The 16541-nt window shown below is 41.7% G+C and overlaps 1 pseudogene; it reads right to left on the bottom strand.

Annotated features, from left to right (window-relative positions):
• Positions 1 to 4939: 4939 nt before the first annotated feature.
• Positions 4940 to 5922, bottom strand: LOC124960322 (heterogeneous nuclear ribonucleoprotein A1-like; annotated as a pseudogene).
• Between the last annotated feature and the right edge of the window lie 10619 nt (positions 5923 to 16541).

The following is a 16541-nucleotide window of genomic DNA, read 5'->3' as shown; positions in this document are numbered from 1 at the left end:
CTCCTTCATTTCAGATTCTACATTCCTTTACTTTCAGCCTTTATCTTGGCTGGCTGATGTTCTTTGTACAATGACTTGACCCAAACCTCCATGGCTGGGGGATCTAAGCCCTTGGCAATCCTAGGTGCTGCCCTAAGGATCTGCTAGATCCAGCCACAGGCTTCCTTGCCTCATTATGCAGTGTTATCCCTATTTCCTCTTGATATCCAGGTTCAGTTGAAACAGCAGTGTAGCAAGTATAAGGCCTGTTAATGGAGTGGCATGAAGACTCAAGTGGCAGTTGTGGTTTCAAATTAAATTGAATAAGTTGTTGCTTTCTTGTTAGAATTATTCATTCTTTGGATGTTGTGCCTATTAAAAAACAAAACCTAACCTCACCGAGATGAAGAAAAGTTGAGCAATCTGCATAGATCAGGTCAAATCCTGCCCATCTGTTTAGTAAGAGTGAACATCAGTTAAGGGTCTCCCTAAGTTCTGTGAGATGCTCTAGCAAATTATTTGAATCCAAGGAGGGGTTGGTGGGGACTCTGCTGGATCGCTGGTAGGTCAGAAGCACACCCTGTGCTTGTGACTGGTGTCTGAAGTCGGGATGAGGGGCAGTCTCATGGGATGGAGCCCTCATCCTGTGGGATCTGGTGCCATCTCCAGGAAGAGAGTGACAGGAGTGAATTGAATTAGAGGACCCCCAGCTGTGTCGCTGGAGAACCTGCAGTAGAAGTGATTGGTTGCTGATGGGAAGAAATCCTTACACATTTTGGTGACCACAGGTCATCGAATACACAGTAAGTATTCCATACTGGTGGTTGAGTGAAAGAATAGAAAAAGACATTTTGATTTGTTTTCTTTCCTGTCTCCAGGTACTTTGCCTCAAGCCTAGATGCAGTAGCTTCTCCCTATGTCTGCTCTTTTCCTATTCTTCAGAATTTTTTTTATCCTGTTGTTAATTTCCTGTTACTAGTTAATCATTCTTCACATTAAACTTCCTCTGTTCAAATAACTATGAGCTTCCTGTCTCCTGATTGTAATATGATTGATACAATCACCAAGCATTGAACATTTTTCTTTGTTGCTTGAGTATCTAAGAAAGAAGCAATTGCTTATTTTTCAGAACTGCACTAATGTATTGATTTTTGTGTTTGTGTAAAAACAGTATTGTGGTTATGTTTAAAAAGAAGATTCCTTGTCCTTTAAAAGCATCTGAATTATTTTTAGACAAAAATGATTGCTGTCTGAGGTTTGTTTCAACATAATCTGAAGAGAGAGGAAGGTAGATTCTAGAGGAAATAAGGTTAGTCTTAAAGAAATAATTGTTGAAGCAGTATAATCACTAACTTTATATAAAAACATAATTTTTATATGTAATATACTTAATTTTGTATATTTATTTGTGTATTTTAGAAAATAAAAAACAAAAGTGAAGATAAAATATCTTCTAGGATGACTGGACTTTATGAATATTTATTAAAGAAAAAGTCCATTACTTCCACAAGAATCTACTCTGACTGGTAGGTTTCCATAACATTCTAGGTTGTCAGAAGTTAGGATTAATGGCTGGGGATATAGCTCAGTTGGTAGAGTGCTTGCCTCGTAAGCACAAAGCCCTGGGTTTGATTCCCCAGTACCGCAAAAAAAAAAAAAAAAAAAAAAAAAAAAAAGTTAGGATTAACTCAGAGTAGAAGGTCAATATATTCAAAAGGTTCTTCTATAGTGGGGAGGGATGGGGATTGAAATCAAATTCCTCCATGTATTATTTTGTTAAAATGAACTCAAATCTTATGTATAGTTATAATGCTTTAATAATAAAAAAAAGATTATCCTAGTGAATAACTGCAGGTTGCTCTAGAGTGAGCTAGAAAGACAGCTCTTTTCTATGCTTGGTCTGTTATAGGAGAGTCTCCACTCAAGTGTACTTGAACTTCTCTTTTTCAAGAGGCATTGACTGAGGTCTGGGATTGGGCTCTGAGGCATGAACTTTCTACCATGGTGACTCAAATCAGATATCTGTACTTTAAATCTGGAATGTTTTCATTTATACAAATAGAGTAGAATAGGTTTGATGTTAGGGACCTGAATAAATCACCACTGAATAGTCTTGGACCAATTATTCTGATAACTTTGCCAGCCCACCTACCTGCTATGTCTAACTGGCCTATGGTGGCACTGTCCTCCAGCCCTGGGATCCTAGTATTCTTAATGAAATCAAGGAGTTCATTTCATATTCAACATCTCCCACGTGTATATCTCACTTAAAGAATGATCACTAGAGTACTTTTGAAGGATGATGATATTTCCATCATTAATGTATTTCTCAAGGTCTTGGTGAAGGATCTCTTTGAGGGCATTTTAAGGGAAGGTATGGGATGCTTATACATAAAACCCCAACATTCTCATTACCTTAAAAATTGATTTCTTCTTGAACATTATAACAAAAAATTTCTGGCGTCTCAATCTCATTTAGCACAGGCCACCATTAGACTAGGTTTTAGCCAACTAACTGAACAAGGAATTAGAACTCCTCTGACCGTTAAAGCTTACATAGTGAATCAGAAAAACTGGGAAGTGCACCCACATCAGTGGAGCCTAATCCAAAATTATTCATTTTCCTCCTTAACTGGTATAATCCATATCCATTTTTGTAGGCATTTTTCAGTTTTTTTTTTCAATATAAATGAGAAGAGTCTTAACAGTTTCTATGTTGTAAGACTTCTCTTCCTGAGTTTGACTGTAATTGATTTTTCAGGGCATGCTGAGATCTGGTTCAGAGACTTTGGGGGTGGAAAAGGAGATGAAATTGACTTCCTCCTGTGTGATACCTCTCTCAAGGTGCAGGATCATCAGGGGAGGTGGAAGCACTTACGGGACAAGGAGGGTGGGACAGCCTTGATCATAACTGAGTAGGGTTTTTGAGTACTGAGTCTGCCCAATTCTGCCATATTCCTCCATTCCAGTACTTAGTATTCAATTCTTCCTCTTCAGTACTCTAAATTTTCCACAAGGCTATGAATTGAACAAATAATTTGAGACCCACAGGATCAAACTTTGTGTTGGTTTAGTGCTAACAAAACATCTAATATAGTACCTAGTATCTATGACATCTCAATAAATGTTATTTCTCAGTGTCTTCATGATTAATAAAATAAACAGGACTGAGCCATGAAGAATGGAACTACAGACATATTTCTAAACTCAACCACTGAAATCAGGATATATGATTTAAGCTTAGCAGACAGGCTAGAGAGGCTGTATAAAATCATTTTCTTGTGATACTTCATGATCTCTACTTTTGACACGCTTATTTTTTAAAAATTTGTTCTTTTTAGATATACATGGCAGTAGAGTGTATTTTGACATATACACACATGAAGTATAGCTTTTTCTAATTAGAATCCCATTCTTGTGGTCATTGACACTTTTATTGAAAAAAGAGTGCGTATATGCAAATTTCCTCCACTAAAAAGCTCTTTGTTAAAACCAGCTTACTTATTTTTTTTTCATCTGGTTCTTGTTATAAGAAGGAGATTTTTAAAAAATTAAAACTGGAATCCATCTTCATCCGTAGAAAGTTGTTTAGACATAAATTCTCTGTTGTATTGATTTCTCATTGGATAGGAACTCACTCCTTGCTGTTTCATCTGGTTGTCTCATGTTTGGTTTGAACTTATGAATATATAGAAAAGGATCAGAAGAAATGGGAAATTACATTTTGTCTTTCCAGCTGAATCTGAAATTAGAACAAAATTGTTATGAATTCTCTAGTCACAAGTTGCATTGGGATTTAAAGCCCTGGAGGCATATTTTTGGATTGGAAATTTACCTTCATCTGCCACCTTCCATGAGCAATAAGAGACTGTCACCACTCAAGGTAGTCTCTGTATGGCTTGTGATTCCTTCACACGTATATATACGTATTAATTTATTCAGCACACTCCCAGTACATCTTAGATAATCATGTCAGATTCTGAAAACACAGTGCTGAAAAGACTTGATCCCTTAAGACTTAAGGAATTCACGGTGTAATAGATAAGACAGGAAGCTATAGCACAATGTGACTGGGTGATAAACAATGTACATACAAAGAAAAGTATGGCTCAGAGAAGAAACAGTTAACTAGAGTTGGGAGGGTGGATTTAAAGAAGGCTTCACAGAGAAAGGAGAACTGTGTCTGGAAGGATAATGGAGGTTTTCCCTGGAAGAAGGACAGGAGGACATTTCAGCTAGAGGTACTGGCATGTGCATAGGTGGAAGGCCTAAAGTAGCCTGAGGCTTTGGGAAACTCTAGGTTGTTGCAAGTATGGCCTTGGAGAGGGAGTGGCAGGAGATGGGTTGGGAGGGGTAGGTGGAAGCCAGAGCATGGTGGGCCTTGAATACCATGCTGAGGAATTTGTACTACTTCCTATAGTTACTAGAGAGCCATTGTTGACCTCAAACGGGTCAGGTTTGAATTTAGAACAGTTGTTCTAAGAAGCAAACTATGGTCAATTGGAAGCAGAGGTAAAGGTAGAACAAGAAGAAATTGGAGGTAGGGAGATCAACTGTAGCAAAGAATATGACAATGGTTCCTGTAAGAGAGGCTGGCAGTGTTCACTTTTTTTTTTTTTTTTTAAGACACATTTATTCAGTGTCATGATCAGACTATTACATTTAGCAATCAATAGCATGGGTGCAAAAAAAAAAAGTCTACATTAAAACACTTTGTTGGAATGCTTTACACTTTCCACAGAACAGAAACTAAAATAACCTGTTATATAATTAGTCACAAATACAGTCCTCGAGTTTTTTTTGCCCATACACATGAGTATTGTCTAAACCATGTCTTCTTTGTAGCAGCTAGGCCCTGCCACCACTGTGCTTGGCTGAGTTCACAAATCTGTTGTAACCTGTACCTTCCCTGTCCCTTCTCTGGCTCTCCTCTCCTGCTAAGCTTTGTTTCCTGGCAGTATTAGAACCTTCTGCCACTGCCATAGCTACTGCTGCTGCTGGAACTGCCATAGCCACCTTGGTTTCGTGGTTTGGCAAAGTATTGGCCTCCATCACCGTAAAGTCCAGAGCTTCTGCCTCCAAAGTTTCTACCCTTCATGGGTCCAAAATTTGATGACTGATTGTTGTAATTGCCAAAATCATTGTAGCTTCCACCACCTCCAAAATTGCTTCCATCATTACCAAATCCATTGTAGCCATCCCCGCTGCCACCATGTCCACCACCACCACGGCTGCCACCAAAGCCACCATGACCACTGAAGTTTCCTCCACAACCAAAATTGTCATTTCCACCAAAACCACCTCCGTGACCACCACCAAAGGTTCCAGAACCACTTCGACCTCTTTGACTAGATGAAGCACTAGCCATCTCTTGCTTCGACAGGGCTTTTTCCTCACTTTACAATCGTGGCCATTCACAGTATGGTATTTCTGAATGACAATCTTATCCACAGAGTCATGGTCCTCAAAAGTTACAAAAGCAAAGTCCCTCTTCTTTCCGCTGCCTCTGACAGTCATGATTTCAATAACTTCAATTTTCCCATACTGTTCAAAATAATCTCGTAGATGATGTTCTTCAGTGTTTTCTTTAATGCCACCTACAAAGATCTTTTTCACAGTTAAGTGGGCCCTTGGTCTTTGAGAATCTTCTCTTGAGACAGCTCTCTTTGGTTCCACAACTCTTCCATCCATCTTGTGAGGTCTTGCATTCATGGCTGCATCCACTTCCTCCACAGTGGCATAAGTGACAAACCCAAAGCCCCTGGAGTGCTTGGTGTTTGGGTCTCTCATTACCACACAGTCCATGAGTGTTCCCCATTGCTCAAAATGGCTTCTCAGACTCTCATCAGTTGTTTCAAAGCTCAGCCCTCCGATGAATAGCTTCCGCAGCTGTTCGGGCTCTTTAGGGGACTCTGATTTAGACATGACGGCAGCAGGAACAGAGATGTCAATGATGCTTTCTCCACGGCGTCCCCGGGCAGAAAGGAGTAACCTAACCAACGTATCCCTCAACGTTCACTTTTGACACTGTGTTCATTCAGCAGGACTAGGGTCTCTTGGCTGTACTAATAGGAATCCTAATTCTTATCAGCTTACTTTGGTTTCCTAAAATGAAATCATACTTATGGCAGGGTGGCAGACCAGAAGACCACCACGGCTTCATGCTCTCCTTTTATGGTGAAAAAAATTGTTGGGAAGCAGGGGCTGGGGTTGTGGCTCAGTGGTAGAGTGCTTGCCTGGCACGGGTGAGGCACTGGGTTCGATCCTCAGCACCACATTAAAATAAATAAATAAATAAAATAAAAGGTATTGTGTCCATCTACAACTAAAAAATATTAAAACAAAACAACACACTGTTGGGAAGCAGATGCCCAGCCAGGAGCTGAGTAGCCCCGACCTCACATCCTGGAGGGGCCCTGTCACCACTGCTCCACAGAGGGATGTAAATGGAAGGGACAGGCTTACTTCAGGGTTAAGGTGATTAACTATTAGATGTGAGCTCCCTTAAACTCCTTCTGTCTCCCTCCTTACCAAGTCACCACTGGAAGGAAAACTGCCAGATCTGACTGGACTTTATTGTGCTGTTTGACTCAGCATTTAACCTACTCTATCTTTGACACAGCCTGTCTCTTCTGTTGCCAAATTACAGAAATCTGTTATTAGACTTTGAGAATTTGATGGTAATTTATTAAGGTGAACTTGAGATCAGTTCATCAGGAATTATGAATTATTATGGCACTCCCCATAGACCTGTGCAATTTTTTTTTTTTGGTACCGGGGATTGAACCCAGGGGTGCTTAACCACTGAGTAACATCTGCAGCCCTTTTTAACATTTTATTTAGAGACAGGGTCTCGCTGAGTTGCTGAGAGCCTCTCTAAGTTGCTGAGGCTGGATTTGAACTCACAATTCTCCTGCCTCAGCCTCCCAAGATGCTGGGATTATAGGAGTGTACCACTGTGCCAGGCAACGTATATGATTTCTTTTTTTTTTTTTTTTTTTTTTTGTTTGTCCTCTAATTCATTCTTTTTTTTTTATTTATTTTTTATTTTTTAATTTTTTTTACGTTTACATAGGGTAATGATGTTTATTTTATTTTTCCCCTCCCCCCCCACCCCTCCCACCCCTCTTTTCCCTCTACACAGTCCTTCTTTCCTTCATTCTTACCGCTCTCCTTAGCCTAACTCTAAACCTAACCCTAAACCTAATGCTAGCCCCTCCCACCCCCCATTATATGTCCTCATCCGCTTATCAGCGAGATCATTCGTCCTTTAGTTTTTTGAGATTGGCTTATCTCACTTAGCATGATATTCTCCAATTTCGACCATTTGCCTACAAATGCCATAATTTTATCATTCTTCATTGCGGAGTAATATTCCATTGTATAAATATGCCACAGTTTCTTTATCCATTCATCAACTGAAGGGCATCTAGGTTGGTTCCACAATCTGGCTATGGTGAATTGAGCAGCAATGAACATTGATGTGGCTGTATCTCTGTAGTATGCTGATTTTAAGTCCTTTGGGTATAGGCCAAGGAGTGGGATAGCTGGGTCAAATGGTGTTTCCATTCCAAGCTTTCTGAGGAATCTCCACACTGCTTTCCAGAGTGGCTGCACTAATTTGCAACCCCACCAGCAATGTATGAGTGTTCCTTTTTCACCACATCCTCGCCAACACCTATTGTTGCTTGTATTCTTGATAATCGCCATTCTAATTGGGGTGAGATGAAATTTTAGGGTAGTTTTGATTTGCATTTCCCTTATTACTAGGGATGTTGAACATTTTTTCATATATCTGTTGATTACTTGTACATCTTCTTCTGTGAAGTGTCTGTTCATTTCCTTAGCCCATTTGTTTATTGGATTATTTGTATTCTTCGTGTAGAGTTTTTTGAGTTCTTTATAGATTCTGGAAGTTAGCGCTCTATCTGAGGTATGGTTGGCAAAGATATTCTCCCACTCTGTAGGCTCTCTCTTCACATTTCTGATAGTTTCCTTTGCTGAGAGAAAGCTTTTTAGTTTGAATCTATCCCAGTTGTTGATTCTTGCTTTTATTTCTTGTGCTATGGGAGTCCTGTTAAGGAAGTCTGATCCTAAGCCAACAAGTTGAAGATTTGGACCTACTTTTTCTTCTATAAGATGCAGGGTCTCTGGTCTGATTCCGAGGTCCTTGATCCATTTTGAGTTGAGTTTTGTGTAGGGTGAGAGATAGGGGTTTAGTTTCATTCTATTGCATATAGTTTTCCAGTTTTCCCAGCACCATTTGTTGAAGAGGCTATCTTTTCTCCATTGCATATTTTTGGCCCCTTTGTCTAGTATGAGAAAATTGTATTTATTTGGGTTTGTGTCCATGTCCTCTATTCTGTACCATTGATCTACCTGTCTATTTTGGTACCAATACCATGCCGTTTTTGTTACTATTGCTTTGTAGTAGAGTTGAAGATCTGGTATTGCAATACCCCCTGCTTCGCTCTTGCTACTGAGGATTGCTTTAGCTATTCTAGGTTTTTTATTCTTCCAGATGAATTTCATAATTGCTTGCTCTATTTCTGCAAGGTACATCATTGGGATTTTAATTGGAATTGCATTGAATCTGTATAGCACTTTAGGTAGTATAGCCATTTTGACGATATTAATTCTGCCTATCCAAGAACATGGGAGATCTTTCCATCTTCTAAGGTTTTCTTGAATTTCTTTCTTTAGTGTTCTGTAGTTCTCATTGTAGAGGTCTTTCACCTCTTTTGTGAGATTGATTCCCAAGTATTTTATTTTTTTTGATGCTATTGTGAATGGGGTAGTTTTCCTGATTTCTCTTTCTGAAGATTCATCACTTATGTATAAAAATGCATTGGATTTATGAGCATTGATCTTGTAACCTGCTACTTTACTGAATTCACTTATGAGTTCTAAAAGTTTTCTGGTGGAATTTCCAGGTTCCTCTAAATATATAATCATGTCATCAGCGAACAGGGATAGTTTGAGTTCTTCTTTTCCTATTCGTATCCCTTTAATTTCTTTGGTTTGTCTGATTGCTCTGGCTAGAGTCTCAAGGACGATGTTGAATAGAAGCGGTGAAAGAGGGCATCCCTGCCTTGTTCCAGTTTTTAGGGGGAACGCTTTCAGTTTTTCACCATTTAGAATGATATTAGCCATGGGCTTAGCGTAGATTGCCTTTATAATGTTTAGGAATGTTCCCACTACCCCAATTTTTTCTAGTGTTTTGAGCATGAAGGGATGCTGTATTTTATCAAATGCTTTTTCTGCATCTATCGAAATAATCATGTGATTCTTAACTTTAAGTCTGTTGATATGGTGAATGACATTTATTGATTTCCGAATGTTGAACCAACCTTGCATCCCTGGGATAAAACCCACTTGATCGTGGTGCACTATCTTTTTAATATATATTTGTATGTGATTTGCTAAAATTTTGTTGAGAATTTTTGCATCGATGTTCATTAAGGATATTGGTCTGAAATTTTCTTTCCTCGATGTGTCTCTGTCTGGTTTAGGTATCAGGGTGATATTGGCTTCATAGAACGAGTTTGCTAGGGTTCCCTCCTCTTCTATTTCATGGAATAGTTTGAGGAGTATTGGAATGAGCTCTTCTTTAAAGGTTTTGTAGAACTCGGCTGAGAACCCATCTGGTCCTGGACTTTTCTTTGTTGGTAGGCTTTTGATGACCTCTTCTATTTCATTGCTTGAAATTGGTTTATTTAAGTTGTGTATGTCCTCCTCGTTCAGTTTAGGTAATTCATATGTCTCTAGAAATTTGTTGATGTCTTCGAGGTTTTCTGTTTTGTTGGAGTATAGATTTTCGAAATAGCTTCTAATTATGTTTTGTATTTCACTCGTGTCTGTTGTGATGTTTCCTTGTTCATTCCGAATTTTAGTAATTTGAGTTTTCTCCCTCTTTCTCTTTGTTAGTGTGGCTAAGGGTTTATCAATTTTATTTATTTTTTCAAAGAACCAACTATTTATTTTGTTAATTTTTCCGATTGTTTCTTTTGTTTCGATTTCGTTGATTTCGGCTCTGATTTTAACTATTTCCTGTCTTCTACTACTTTTGGTATTGGTCTGCTCTTCTTTTTCTAGTGCTTTGAGCTGTAGTGTTAAGTTGTTTATTTGTTGATTTCTACTTCTTTTTTTGAATGCACCCCATGAAATAAATCTTCCTCTAAGTACTGCTTTCATAGTGTCCCAGAGATTTTGATATGATGTGTCTTTGTTCTCGTTTACTTCTAAGAATTTTTTTATTTCCCTCCTGATGTCTTCTGTTATCCATTCATCATATAACAGTGTATTATTTAGTCTCCAGGTATTGGAGAAGTTTCTGTTTTTTATTCTGTCATTTATTTCTAATTTCAATCCATTATGATCTGATAGAGTACAAGGTAGTATCTCTATCTTCTTGTATTTGCTAACAGTAGCTTTGTGGCACAAAATATGGTCTATTTTAGAGAAGGATCCATGTGCTGCTGAGAAGAAAGTGTATTCGTTCCTTGCTGGATGGTATATTCTATATATGTCCGTTAAGTCTAAATTGCTGATTGTGTTGTTGAGATCTATAGTTTCTTTATTCAATTTTTGTTTGGACGATCTATCCAGTGGTGAGAGAGGTGTGTTAAAATCGCCTAGTATTATTGTGTTGTGGTCTATTTGATTTCTGGAATTGAGAAGGATTTGTTTGACGTACGTGGATGAGCCAAAGTTCGGGGCATAGATATTTATGATTGTTATGTCTTGCTGATTTATGCTTCCCTTAAGCAGCATGCAATGTCCTTCTTTATCCCTTCTGACCAGTTTTGGTTTGAAGTCCACATTATCTGAGATGAGGATGGATACTCCAGCTTTTTTGCTGTGTCTGTGTGCATGGTATGTTTTTCCCCATCCTTTCACCTTTAGTCTATGGGTGTCTCTTTCTATGAGATGAGTCTCTTGCAGGCAGCATATTGTTGGATTTTTCTTTTTAATCCAATCTGCCAGTCTGTGTCTTTTGATTGATGAATTCAGGCCATTAACATTCAGGGTTATTATTGTGATATGATTTGTATTCCCAGTCAATTGACTCATATTTGTTTTTGACATGATTTGGTTTCTCCTTTATTTGGCTATTCCTTTTGGCTAGCGCCTCCTGTTGCTGATTTGCATCGTTGTTTTTCATCTCTTCCTCATGGAATATTTTGCTGAGAATGTTCTGTAATGCTGGCTTTCTTTTTGTAAATTCCTTTAGCTTTTGTTTATCATGGAAGGATCTTATTTCATCGTCAAATTTGAAGGTAAGTTTTGCTGGGTATAAGATTCTTGGTTGGCATCCGTTTTCTTTCAGGGCTTGGTATATGTTGTTCCAGGCCCTTCTAGCTTTTAGGGTCTGGATTGAAAAATCTGCTGATATTCTTATTGGTTTCCCCCTGAATGTAATTTGGTTCTTTTCTCTCGCGGCCTTTAAAATTCTGTCTTTATTTTGTATGTTAGGTATTTTCATAATAATGTGCCTTGGTGTGGGTCTGTTGTAATTTTGTATGTTTGGAGTTCTATAAGCCTCTTGTACTTGGTTTTCCATTTCATTCTTCAGATTTGGGAAATTTTCTGTTATTATTTCATTGAATAGATTGTTCATTCCTTTGGTTTGTTTCTCTAAGCCTTCCTCAATCCCAATAATTCTTAAATTTGGCCTTTTCATGATATCCCATAATTCTTGTAGATTCTGTTCATGATTTCTTACCATCTTTTCTGTTTGGCCAACTTTGCTTTCAAGATTAAATAATTTGTCTTCAGTGTCTGAGGTTCTGTCTTCCAGGTGTTCTATCCTATTGGTTATGCTTTCTATGGAGTTTTTAACTTGGTTTATTGTTTCCTTCATTTCAAGGATTTCAGTTTGGTTTTTTTTCAGTATCTCTAACTCTTTATTGAAATGATCTCTTGCTTCCCGTATTTGGTCTTTTAACTGTTGATTGGTGCGATCATTTAATGCCTGCATTTGCTCTTTCATCTCCTCCTTCAATGCCTGCATTTGCTCTTTCATCTCCTCATTAGCTTCCCTGATCGTTTTAATCACGCACATTCTGAACTCCCTTTCTGACATTTCTTCTGCTGTGCTGTCATTGGGTTTTATTGATGTAGTATCTAGGTTTGTTTGGGACATTTTCTTCCCTTGTTTTCTCATATTGGTCAGTTGTCAGTGGGACCCTGAGATATTGCAGTTTTCCACTATTGGCTAATAGTGTCCCAGTAGATTTCCAGTGTATCACCTCCCAGCCTTCAGGAGCCTGATGTCTTGGAGGAATCTGATAAAGCAGCTCATCCGAAGAAAACTGCCCCTAGCCCCCTACTGGTTCCACGGTTTGGAACTGGCTCTGTGCGGAAATGCTCTCACTGTGGGCCTGCACCGTGCAGCTGGCCGTGTGGGAAGAGCCCACTGCCGGAGTGTGGAAGGCTACCTTGGGAAGACTCTAGCTGCCCTGCCCGGCTCCGCTAAGCCACCTCTATCTAGGCCTGCCACCCGGGCTGAGCTTTACCCAGTGGGCAGACTCACCCGTGGCTCTATTTCAGTCCGAGTCTCTCAATGCCTCCCCCTCTTAGCTCCTGGGTTCTGGAGCGACCGGGGGTGCAATCTCCCTCTAGGCCGCCATCTTGGATCGCCCCGTGAAGAGAGCCTGCAGCCGGAGTGGGCAGAGCCGCCTGAAGAGGTCTCTGGCTGTCCTGCCCTGATCCCTGAGGCTGCTTGCAGATCGAGGCTCTCCGCTGGTTCGTTGCAGGAGTACACTGCGCTGCAGCGGCTCCGGGACTCGGAGCCTGCTCTGGTCAGAAAGGCTCTCACTAGCGGGCCAGTTCCGTTCCGAGAACCTGGAGAAGCTGGCTGTCCGTATATGATTTCTATTATTTTTTGTTGAGCACTGTTTCCAAGCTTTCTTGAGTTGGAGGCCTGCGTTCCAGAGAGACTCACATGGGGACTAGAAGAAGTGGAGCCTTAGATCACATTCTTTCTCTGACTACATTCTTCCAGTTTGACTAAGTTATGTTGTAAGTTTGACTAAGTTATGTTGTAACTTGTTTTGAGCACTGGATAAGTTCTTTCCTTTTCATTCCCACAAACTTATTTTGGCGCCTGATATGTACTTGGCCTGTTCATAGAGTTTTACGTTGTACCTGGAATGCTGCTAGTTGTTCAGTTGTAATAATGAACAAGAAGGAAATGGTCTTTGCACTCTTAAAACTTAGAGTACTGGTGGAGACAGAGAATGAAGGAAAATTTTTACCAAGTGACATAAACGCTTTATTTGGGGAAGAGTAGGATGCCCTGAGAGCAGATAGGAGCACAAAACCTGAACTGGGGAATTTAGGATGGCTTCCTGGAGGAAGTGCCATTTAAGCAGGTATTTCAGGTGGGATAGGAGTCAGTCAGGTGAAGAGTAGGCTATAATGTTCCAGGAGGAGGAAGACAGGGTGGGAAAAGACCTAGAGGAGAGGGAGCATGAGAAGAGCAAGAGAAGTTCCACGGACCTTGGGAACTTGAGAAATGCAAGGGCTAATATTGAGAAAGGAAGCAGGAGTCTGATGACAAATGGACTTGTAAGCTGTGTTAAGGAGACCATCTTAGGTTAGGGTATCCCAAATGAGGAAGCTGAGGCAAGAATTTGGATGGTTTATTTGAAAAGTGATTTCAAATAGATGGAATGATGAAAAAATGTGGAATATGTCAGAGAAGGGAAGTGTGGCGAGCAGGCTGTGCCCTGCTCTGAGTTACTCCATGATGTTTAGAACAGCAGTTTTCAGACTGTGCCTGAACCCGAGTTACTCCATTGTGTGAAGCAGCGCTTTGCCATGAGATACTCCATTTTGAGTATGAGTCCCAAGGTAGAGTGAGTCCACATCTGGTTTGTACAAGCAAACAACTATCATGGCACAACCATAAGGCACAAATTGATAAATAATTTACACATGACAACTTATCAATCTAAATTAAGGAGTACTTGGACATGTGGGTATACTAAATCATGTCAGGAACACCAGGCACTGGAGTTTATTAACCTCATCACATGCAGCCCTCTCACCTAAGGCTCATAAAAGAAGGAATCTCCTGAGACTGGACATGGTGGCACCTTGACCCCATCACCTGGTCACTTGCCCAGGAAAATTGCCTCAGTGAAGAAGATCTGAAATTCTGTCCTAGGCTTCAACAGGGCATGTTTTCTCCTGCCATGCACAGCCCACTCTATACTGACACTGAAACCGCAACTGCCCTCAGTCTGGACCCTCTGCCTTAACAACTCTGTGGAACTCTTTCTTTAAAAATCCTTAGGTGGAGTTTCAAGATGGCGGACTAGGGGGCGGCTGCATTTCACGTTGCTCCAGGACGCAAGATTCAAAAGAGGAGATAGTGAGAGACTTGGGACCAACTCAAAGTCGCTGGGTGAGTCTCTCCCATTGGGGAGGCGTCCCGGATGGGGCGGTAGCCCCGGAACGCAGGGAACTTTGTGAAGTAGAGTTGCTCAGCGAGACGCCCCACCCCCCGCTGGAGCGGTAAACACGGACAACTGGGATCATCGTAGAGGAGGCGGCTCAGCACAGCGCTTGGACTCGGAGCAACCACTGGGACTCCGGGCGGCTGCCTGAGGAGGAGCTGCGTGACGAGCTGTTTAGACCCAGAACGACCACTTCTGAACACCGGGGGGTTGCCCGGAGGAAGAGGAGAAGGGCGGCTGGTCGCTTGGTCTAGGAGTGACTGCATCAGAGCCACAGGCGGTTGCCAGAGGAGGAGCTGCGTGGTGAGCTGTTTGAACTCAGAGCAACCGCTCCTGAACACCGGTGCCCTGCCTGGAGGAGGAGCACGGCGGGTCACTTGGTCTAGGAGTGACTGCATCAGAGCCACAGGCAGTTGCCAGAGGAGGAGCTGCGTGGCGAGCTGTTTGGACTCAGAACAACCACTCCTGAACACTGGGGGGTTGCCCGGAGGAAGAGGAGAAGTGCGGCGGGTCGCTTGGTCTAGGAGTGACTGCATCAGATCCATAGGCGGTTGCCAGAGGAGGAGGCGAGTGGTGAGTTGATTGCACTCAAAGCGACCGCTCCTGAACACCAGTGGCCTGCCTGGAGGAGGAGCGTGGTGGGTCACTTGGTCTCGGAGTCACCGCTCCTGAACACCCAGGGTGCTACCCCGAGGAGGAGGAGGAGGAACAGGGCGGGTCACTTGGACTTGGAGTGACTGCCTAGGGCTACGGGCGGTTGGCGGGAGGAGGAGACGTGAAGTGAATTGCTTGGGCTCCTAGTGACTGCGTCGGAAACCCGGCCGCTGTCCGGTGGAGGAGGTGTGTGGCGGGTCTCTGGGTATCGGAGCTATTGTACGGGGCTCCAGGTGGCGGCTCAGAGGAGGGGCCGCATAGCCAGGCGATTAGGTGCAGAGTAGGGTCCCAGGAGCTAGGTGGCTTCTTGCTGGAAGAGTCGCACAGAGACACGCCTAGGGGCAGAGCGAAGTTTCCAGGACTGTGGGCAGAGTCTCTGGGAGAGGCAGCCTAAGGAGACTCGCCTGCGAAGGGTGAGGCTCCCAGGCCCAGGAGGTAGGTCTGGGCCCCTAGGAACGTTGCGGAGGAAGACAGCCCAGCCCAGGCGGTAGTTGTAGATTGAGGGGAACCTCTTGGAGGGGAACTGATCAGCAAGACGTCCCCACTGAGTGAGTCTTCCCTGCCGGGTGAGGTTTTCCCACAGGGATGGTAAAACCAGAGACACAGGCACAAACAGGACTTGCCTCAGCCTGCAGCCTAGTTCCCCGTTGGATGACCATTGGTCAACAAGTGGAGACACCTCTGACCACTAGCAGGGAATATACGCCACCTGAGGGTCACCACTCCTAGAGAGGCAGCTTCTTCGTGGAGCTCCGCATTATCAACTTCCTCCAAGACTTCAGGCTACTGAAGGATAAGAGGGGATATACTAGCAATCTTCAGGGACATTATAAGTCGATAGAGGAAATCTGCAATATCTTAATGACCCACTGATTCCTGAACAATATGAGAAAACAAGGGAAGAAAATGCCCCAAACAAATCTAGATGTTACATCAATAAAATCCAACGACAGCATGGCAGAAGAAATGACAGAAAGGGAGTTCAGAATGTACATAATTAAAATGATTAGGGAAGCAAACAATGAGATGAAAGAGCAAATGCAGGCATTGAATGATGAGATGAAAGAGCAAATGCAGGCATTGAATGATGAGATGAAAGAGCAAATGCAGGCATTGAATGATAGCACCAATCGACAGTTAAAAGACCAAATACGGGAAGCAAGAGATCATTTCAATAAAGAGTTAGAGATATTGAAAAAAAACCAAACAGAAATCCTTGAAATGAAGGAAACAATAAACCAAGTTAAGAACTCCATAGAAAGCATAACCAATGGGATAGAACACCTGGAAGACAGAACTTCAGATATTGAAGACAAAATATTTAATCTCGAAAGCAAAGTTGAACAAACAGAGAAGATGGTAAGAAATCATGAACAGAATCTGCAAGAACTATGGGATATCATAAAAAGGCCAAATTTGAGAATTATTGGGATTGAGGAAGGC

Source organism: Sciurus carolinensis, chromosome 1 (assembly GCF_902686445.1).
Source record: "Sciurus carolinensis chromosome 1, mSciCar1.2, whole genome shotgun sequence".
In the NCBI taxonomy this organism is placed as follows: domain Eukaryota; kingdom Metazoa; phylum Chordata; class Mammalia; order Rodentia; family Sciuridae; genus Sciurus; species Sciurus carolinensis.
This window is presented reverse-complemented; position numbering and strand designations above follow the sequence as displayed.